The 7725-nt window shown below is 45.6% G+C and overlaps 1 pseudogene across 1 annotated transcript in view; it reads left to right on the forward strand.

Moving 5' to 3' along the window:
* LOC123138024 (threonine--tRNA ligase, chloroplastic/mitochondrial 2-like) overlaps nt 1–5901 on the forward strand; it is a 9510-nt pseudogene extending 3609 nt beyond the window's left edge. The window contains exons 6-15 of the transcript XR_006468744.1: nt 718–1026; nt 1121–1321; nt 1545–1714; nt 2324–2519; nt 2607–2733; nt 3739–3837; nt 3979–4045; nt 4907–5125; nt 5197–5321; nt 5424–5901. The product of XR_006468744.1 is annotated as a threonine--tRNA ligase, chloroplastic/mitochondrial 2-like (transcript). The remainder of the gene's footprint in view (nt 1–717; nt 1027–1120; nt 1322–1544; nt 1715–2323; nt 2520–2606; nt 2734–3738; nt 3838–3978; nt 4046–4906; nt 5126–5196; nt 5322–5423) is intronic.
* The last annotated feature ends 1824 nt before the right edge of the window (nt 5902–7725 follow it).

The following is a 7725-nucleotide window of genomic DNA, read 5'->3' on the forward strand; positions in this document are numbered from 1 at the left end:
TGTGTGAGTTACCATACTATTCATACAAAAAAGTTATCGAGTGTATGTTTACATTAGTATTTTTTTTGTAAAAAAAGCTATGACGATATTTGTACATAAGCTATCAGGTTTTGGTACATATAATTATCAATCTCATTACAAAAGAATTTACCGAGATATCACAAATGAGAAAAAGACCGTTGTTTGAATTCTATAGGAGTGAAACATTTATTTTTCTAGAAAACATTCATCACTACAAAAAAGAGACAAGTGGAGTACAAAACACGTTGCATCGGCCTTTTAAAAAACTTGGAGCAAATGGTTTTGTCTCCTCATCAAAGGTGTTGTGGTCTTTCTTTCTCGTTCTCATTTACTAAGGTAGAAATACAAATTAACCCACGAATGAAACAGAAATAGGTGGTTAGCTCAGCTGGTAATGCGTCGTGGCGGCAACTGACAGGTCGTGTGTTCGAATCCTAGCAGTGGCACTATTTTTCCAAAGCTCTTTTTACGCGCCAGAGAAGAAAAGAAAGATCAAAGGAAAAAAAGCGATCGTGCGTGCCTGTCGCAAACCACCAGTCGACTGGTGGATAGATTTGTCGTTTTGTTAAAATTATGCCCACTACTCTTACATTACTAACATGTGCTGCTCTAGGTGTCTGCAACAAGTTTTAGACCATACAAATATCTGTCAAATGTTCATTGTAAAAAATATATTAAAATATGTTTATTATGCAGGATGATGCCCACATATTTTGTCTCGAAGACCAGATAAAAGATGAAATTAGAGGAGTTCTTGATTTAACTGAAGAAATACTGGGGCAGTTTGGCTTCCGGAATTATGAGGTAAACCTTTCAACCAGGCCAGAAAAATCTGTTGGCAGTGACGACATATGGGAAAAGGCAACAATTGCTCTGAAAGACGCACTAGATGATAAAGGATGGGGATACACGGTTGATGAAGGGGGAGGTGCTTTCTATGGTCCAAAAATTGATTTGAAAATTGAGGACGCTCTTGGAAGAAAATGGCAATGTTCCACTGTGCAGGTAAATTATATATTTTTCTACAAAGAATAAGCAAATTCGTGGATTCTTTGAGGGGAAAGGGCATATAAGATCATTCGGTTTTCATATATTTTAGGTTGACTTCAATTTGCCTGAACGGTTTGACATCACTTATGTTGACTCGCATACTGAGAAGAAACGGCCTATCATGATTCATAGAGCCATCCTTGGGTCTTTGGAGCGCTTTTTTGGCATCCTCATTGAAAACTACGCTGGTGATTTTCCACTTTGGCTTGCTCCAACCCAAGCCCGTATTCTACCTGTCACAAACAATGAGGTTTGCTCCCTTTACCTTGCATTAGTTTCACTTGTTAAACCAATATTTTTACCTTGTACTGTAGTAGATTTGTACAAAGTAAAGAAGGTACTGTATATCTAGGTGACCCTAGGCAGGACAGCAACATCCTTTTATTTGTTATTTGCACGGCACACACATATCAGATGCTTGATTTTGTTAGCACCTCTTACGAAGCCATGACATCTTCCTTTCATGTTTTCAGCTGCAGTACTGCAATGAGGTGGCTTCAGAACTGAAATCAAGAGGTATCCGCGCCGAGGTATGCCACGGCAAGCGTCTGCCGAAGTTAATCAGAAACGCCGAAACACAAAAGGTGCCGCTCATGGCGGTCGTTGGCCCCAAGGAAGTCGAAGCTAGGACTCTCACCATCAGGTCCAGGCATAACGGGGAGATGGGCACCATGCTCGTCGACGATTTCATCAGCAAAATCCAATCGGCCGTTGCTGACAAATCTTCGCTGTAGATACTCCAGCCTGTTGAACTTCAGTTCATATTGTAGAGCACTAGATCTTTTGCTGCACATACACCATACAGCGCCCACCGGAGCGCTTCTGATGAAACTGAGCGACGGAGGTCCAACAATTTTGTGCAGAATCGCCATCACCACACACTATATAGTCAGCAACAGAAGCCCAGCATTCTTCATTGTACATAGTTTGTGACCACATTCCAGTGCAAGTTTTCAGCTAGACCTTGTTGCACAATCACGTCGATAATATTACACAAATGAGTGGACTGCAATCTGCACTGCACCTGCACATCATTGGCGTTTCATGAATCTCCAGGCAGCGGCGATCTTGATTAGACCGGCGAAACCCAGCAGGATGGACGCGCGGGCGTATTTGCTGCGACGTTTGCCTGGTCGGCAGACAAACTGTAATGGCCACTTGCTGGCTTGCTGCTGCACAGCGAGCAATTGTGTGCGGTGGTGAGTCGTTAAGTCGTGCCGCCGAGATGAATTGGTCTGTCTGCGCCTGTGAGGCGGGGGACCCGACCCGACCCGACCCGACTGATTGGGGCATCACTCGCGCTCGCTCCGGGTGGGACGGCGTCGTGCGGATCTATGATTGGGGCGTGATGGACGGACCGAATTTTACCGGGCAAGTCGACAACACCTGGGACAAAAACCTGCAGGCTGGAGGACACTGGGATAGGTAACTTCTCCACCCCAGATCAGATCTTCACTTGCCCCGCGACGTCAGTAAAAGATCTAGAGGCAGCATAAAGTGGTGGGACCACGTAGCAGAGGAGCGCATGCTCATACACACACAAGAAATGTGGATTACCTCTAGATATAGAGATAAAGCCTTTTCAGCTATTTGTAATTCGCGATTTATAATTACGAAACGCGCCACTTCTAGGTCAGGATTGCTAAAGGGAAAATTAATTACGTCAGAAATGAAGAGACAGTAGATCTTTAGACAAAAGGCATTCTTCCTTTGTACTATTATTAAACTAAAAGCCCACATCGAATTGAGCAAGTTTGCTTGGTTTGCCAGCTAACAAATTATGCGCGGCACCATTTTTCGGTTGCATTCACAGCAATGTTTTTTCTTTTTCTTTTTGAGAAACACAGCAATGATCTGTGAGATACGGAAAAGAAAAAGGCCCATTAATCTGCACTAGCTCGACTATATATAGATATATTTTTAGCAGGAACTCGACTCTATCTACGAGCAGGGGTTCTCACACACATGATCATGATCAATCAGCAATAAAACGCCCCAACTAACGCTAGTACAGTTGTACCAGCGCGTGCCGTGCCGCGAGCGGGAGGGCTTCTTCAGTCGTGACCATCACGTCGCCTCCACCACTCCGCTCCCCTGGTCTCCTCCCTCCCTCCCTCCACCACCACCCTCGCTCGCGCAGAGGAATTAAAACCTCCTTATCCTCTCTGGCGCGCTGCTGCCATTGCATTGCTAGCTGCCTGGATCCAACCGTCCCGTCCTTCACCCCTTGGCTCTCTCTCTCTGATCCGCGCGCTCTCTTTTTGGAGCCTTGCGCCGCGCCCCTTTCTCCCTGTCCAAATCTGCTTCGACGTTCCTCTACCAGCGTGTTCTCTCCTTTTGGTGCCCCCTAGCGAGCTCTCGGTGCCCGTGCCGCCTCCATCCACCGTCCGCGCCTTTTTGCCACGCTCTCCTCTTTTTGTCTCCACCTTCTTGGCTAGCCGTTGAAGGGGCAGCCATTGTTGCGCAGCTGGTGAGGCGAGGAGGATGTCGTCCGCGGTGGAAGCCATCTCCTGCTCCAAGGTCGCCGACATCGCCGCGGCCGGGCTTGCGGAGGCCAAGGAGTGCGCCGCGGCGGTGGCGGAGCACGGCGGGGCCGACGCTGCGGCCGCGGCGACGAACGGGAAGAAGTGCGGCGGCGACGTCGCGGCGCCGCCGCATTGCGGCAAGGGCGAGCTGGAGGAGGACGACGAGGACGGCGAGAAGGTCCCCGAGCACATCGACCTCGGCCCCATCCTCAGCATCAAGGACCAGCTCGAGAAGGACAAGGTAATATGTTAGCATGCGCCGCATTCTCGCGCCATCGCCGGAATTGTTCTCTCGCTGCTGCACCTCGCAATCGCATTCGCTGCTGCCGCTGCTGCTGTCGACCGATGGATCGATTGATGCGACTCCTTTTCTTCGTTGCAGGACGACGAGAGCCTGAGGAGGTGGAAGGAGCAGCTGCTTGGCAGCGTGGATTTGAACTCCGTGGGAGGTAAACCTCTGCAACCATGCAAGAACTTCTCGGCCGGCCAAATCGATAGTTGCTTGCGTTCAATTGTCTTGTCCTCGTGAATCCTGCGTGATGGCGGGCACCACCACCACCAGTACGTGTACGTAGGACACCAGCACTTGCGCAGTTTGGCATGTGAGCACCGCCGTGTTCCGTCGTCAACACGCACGGCCCCGTGAAACCACCCGTTGCTTTCCGTGCTTAATTATAGAGCGTTTTCACGACTCCGTCTGTGCACCGGCCGGCCGGCCGGCCGTGCGTAGTAGTAGTATTCAACAGTAGAACTGGAGCGGAGAAAATTTTATAAGGTGGTGGGCTCCGTTGGCTAGGTCGGCCGGACGGCTGTCCTGCCTTGTCCTCCCGTGCTAATCATTTCGTAGGAAAAAAAAACACATGGAGCCCTCTTTTTCTCGACTGCACTGGTCTGGTCCCTCCCCGTATGTTGCCGTGCATCGTTGAACTATTGTGCCTTCGCCATTGACGATATGCATTCAGAATTTCAGGCTTCAGATACAGGGCAGTACTGATATAGTATGAGTAGTGCCTTGTTGCTGCCCTGAAAGTGATGTATCCGGGGAATAATGCATGATTTGTCGTGGTGATAGCCAAGTCTTTGTGACTTTTGGTCCAATTATGACCAGCACGTCTTTGCAGGGCGTAATTGATGGAAGGCGACCTTGTTTGTCTAACATAACAGCATAAACCGTTAAGCACGTTGTTCATGTTTTTAGGAAGGCATTTCTTCCTTCAGAATTTGGAATTTACAACGCTCCGTTATTTGATTGGCGTGACATTTCGATGTGAGACTTGAATGCACGATGATTGATTGATTGGTTGGTGCAGAGACGCTGGAGCCGGACGTGAAGATCATGAGCCTGTCCATCCAGTCCCCGGGCCGGCCGGACATCTTCCTGCCGCTGCCGGTGGAGGCCAGCGGCAAGGGGGTGTGGTTCACCCTCAAGGAAGGCTCTCCGTACAAGCTCAAGTTCACCTTCTCCGTCAGCAACAACATCGTCTCCGGCCTCCGCTACACCAACACCGTCTGGAAGACCGGCATCAAAGGTGCAGTAGCGAAAACCAAACCAATGAAACCGATCGATGAGCTAACGAATTGTGATGGTTTGGTGGTGCAGTGGACAGCGCCAAGGAGATGCTGGGCACGTTCAGCCCGCAGCCGGAGCCGTACGCGTACGTGACGCCGGAGGAGACCACGCCGTCCGGGATGTTTGCCCGGGGATCCTACTCTGCCAAGACCAAGGTAACTAAACGATGATAGAGTTTACTTATTCAGAGATACTCATGCTAGTTGCTTCGGGATTCAGAGTCGTCAGCGTTAATTTGTTTCTCTCCGTCTTGGCAGTTCCTGGACGACGACCGGAAGTGCTACCTGCAGATCAACTACACCTTCGACATACGCCGGGAGTGGCCGTCGTCAGGCTGAGCCCGACCTGTGTGGCCGCCGTGTAGAAGTGATACGTGCCTGCCTGCCTGCCTGCCTGGGTTACTGCTGTTGCCGTTGAAGCAGATCGGTCTTTGTTTCGTTTGCGTTTTACTACCTGTTTTTCGTGGTTGCCCTTAGGGCTCTTGTCTCCTGTGGTGCGTCCGTGCGTGCGTGTAAATTGGTTCGGTTTATGTGTAATGCCAGTGCGTCCCCGTGTGTGTGTGTGTGTGTGTGTGTGTGTGTGTGAGAGAGAGAGAGAGAGAGAGCGCCTTGCATGGGTCTGTTTTGAAGAACGAACTGTAATGCTGAGTTCATGTAATGCACCGGAGCAACGCAGCTGCACGCACTTCGTGTAACGCTCAAGAAAGAAAAGAATACCTGCCACTCACTTTCTCAAGGTTGGAATTCATCTTCTGACCAGCGACTTTTGTTTGTCATGTGTAAGTGGGATTGTTTTGGCTTCGGACTTAGTGGAGGATGCTGGTAAGTTGCTAATTGCCTAACTTCCACATGGACATGGTGGTGCGCACACCGGAGACCGGCCGGTTCGTGTGCCCGACGGACGCAGTGAACCAAGAGCAACATTATACTGGCCGAGAAATCGCCTACAGCTGAATCAATGGCGTGTCGGGTGTGCTCGCCCATTGGCGCACACATGGTTCGCTAGCTCCACGAGCCTACTACGATTTCTGTTCTCCATCACCTTTCTTTTTCACTATGCACGGTTTGAAAAATGTTCACAAAGTAGAAAATTTGTTAGCGAAATTAAAAATTGTTCATGAATTTGAAAAAGGGGCCACAACATAATAAATAAAATCATGAATTTTTAAAAAGTTTGTAATGTTAAAAAACAATTGGGTTCGAATCAATGTTCATGAATTTAAAAAATGTTTGTGACATCCAAAAAATGTTCATGAATTTAAAAAATGTTTGTGACATCCAAAAAATGTTCATGAATTTAAAAAATGTTTGTGACATCCAAAAAATGTTCACGGAATAAAATAATGTTGCCGGATTCTAGAAATGTTCACAGAATAAAAACTTGTTCATAAATCTGAAAAATATTCCCGAATACGAAATACACCTAGGGAATTAAAACATTATTGTGAATTCAAAAAAAGTTTGTGAATATGAAAAATGTTCATGAATTTGGATTTTTTTGGATTCAAGAACATGTTCGTGAATTCAAAATTTACTTTTGAAGTCATAAATTCAAAATTAATTCAGGAATAAGAATAATATTCACGAATTCAGAAAACTATTCGCAAATTCAAAAATTATTTAGGAATTTGAAAAATATTCATATAAATGCAAATAATGAAAAAACCAGAAGGAAACCAAAATAAGCTATGGAGAACATAAAATGAAAAACAAATAAAAAAGTGAAGCACAAAGAAAAATTAAAAGTAGAAGAAAACCGGAAACAACAAATGGAAAAAACAAAAAAGCCCATAAACATAAAGAAAAACGAAAAATCAGAGAAAACACAAAGAGCAAACGAATAAAATACCGAAAAAAATCAGTGTGAAAACACATGGAAGCTTCCCAATATAATCCTAGAAGGTTCCAAAACTGTTCCCTCATAGAACAAACGCTTCGCACTTCCCAAATTCAAAAATTATTCAGGAATTAAAAAAAGTTCATGAAAAAATGTTCGCTCATATCATACCCTACATAACAAGCGAGTGCTATGATACGTATCACTATAAGATATACATATCATTTGCGACTGTTATATCTCGCTTGCTGCAACACCACTGTTGCAGCACTCGCCAACCCGCTTTTTTGAGTGGGCCGGCCGAACAGGGGTTGGTTGCGAGCGGTTTTTGGCGCACTGGTTTTTAGAACCTTTTGTTTGGATCTGCAATGATTTTGATGGTTTCTTTTCCTTTTTATCTTTTCTTTATGTTTTCCTTAAATCATTTTTTCATTTTTTTTCTTTTTTCACCCTTTTATCTATCCTTTTCAAATTTATGAATTGATTTAATCCTCTCAGTTTTAGTGTACGACCATTCTGCTACATGTCACGAACACTTTTTAAAAATTGCAGGAAGAAATTATATATTTTCATGAACATTTTTCCAAATGGCACAAGCAATTTAATATATGTAGTATGAGTGTTTTATAAAAATTAATCAACTGAAATTTTAAAAATTCATGAGCATTTTCAAAAATATGAACATATTTTTAAACATGTAATGTTTTTAGAAATGCCATGACT

The sequence above is a fragment of the Triticum aestivum genome, chromosome 6B (assembly GCF_018294505.1).
Source record: "Triticum aestivum cultivar Chinese Spring chromosome 6B, IWGSC CS RefSeq v2.1, whole genome shotgun sequence".
NCBI lineage: Eukaryota > Viridiplantae > Streptophyta > Magnoliopsida > Poales > Poaceae > Triticum > Triticum aestivum.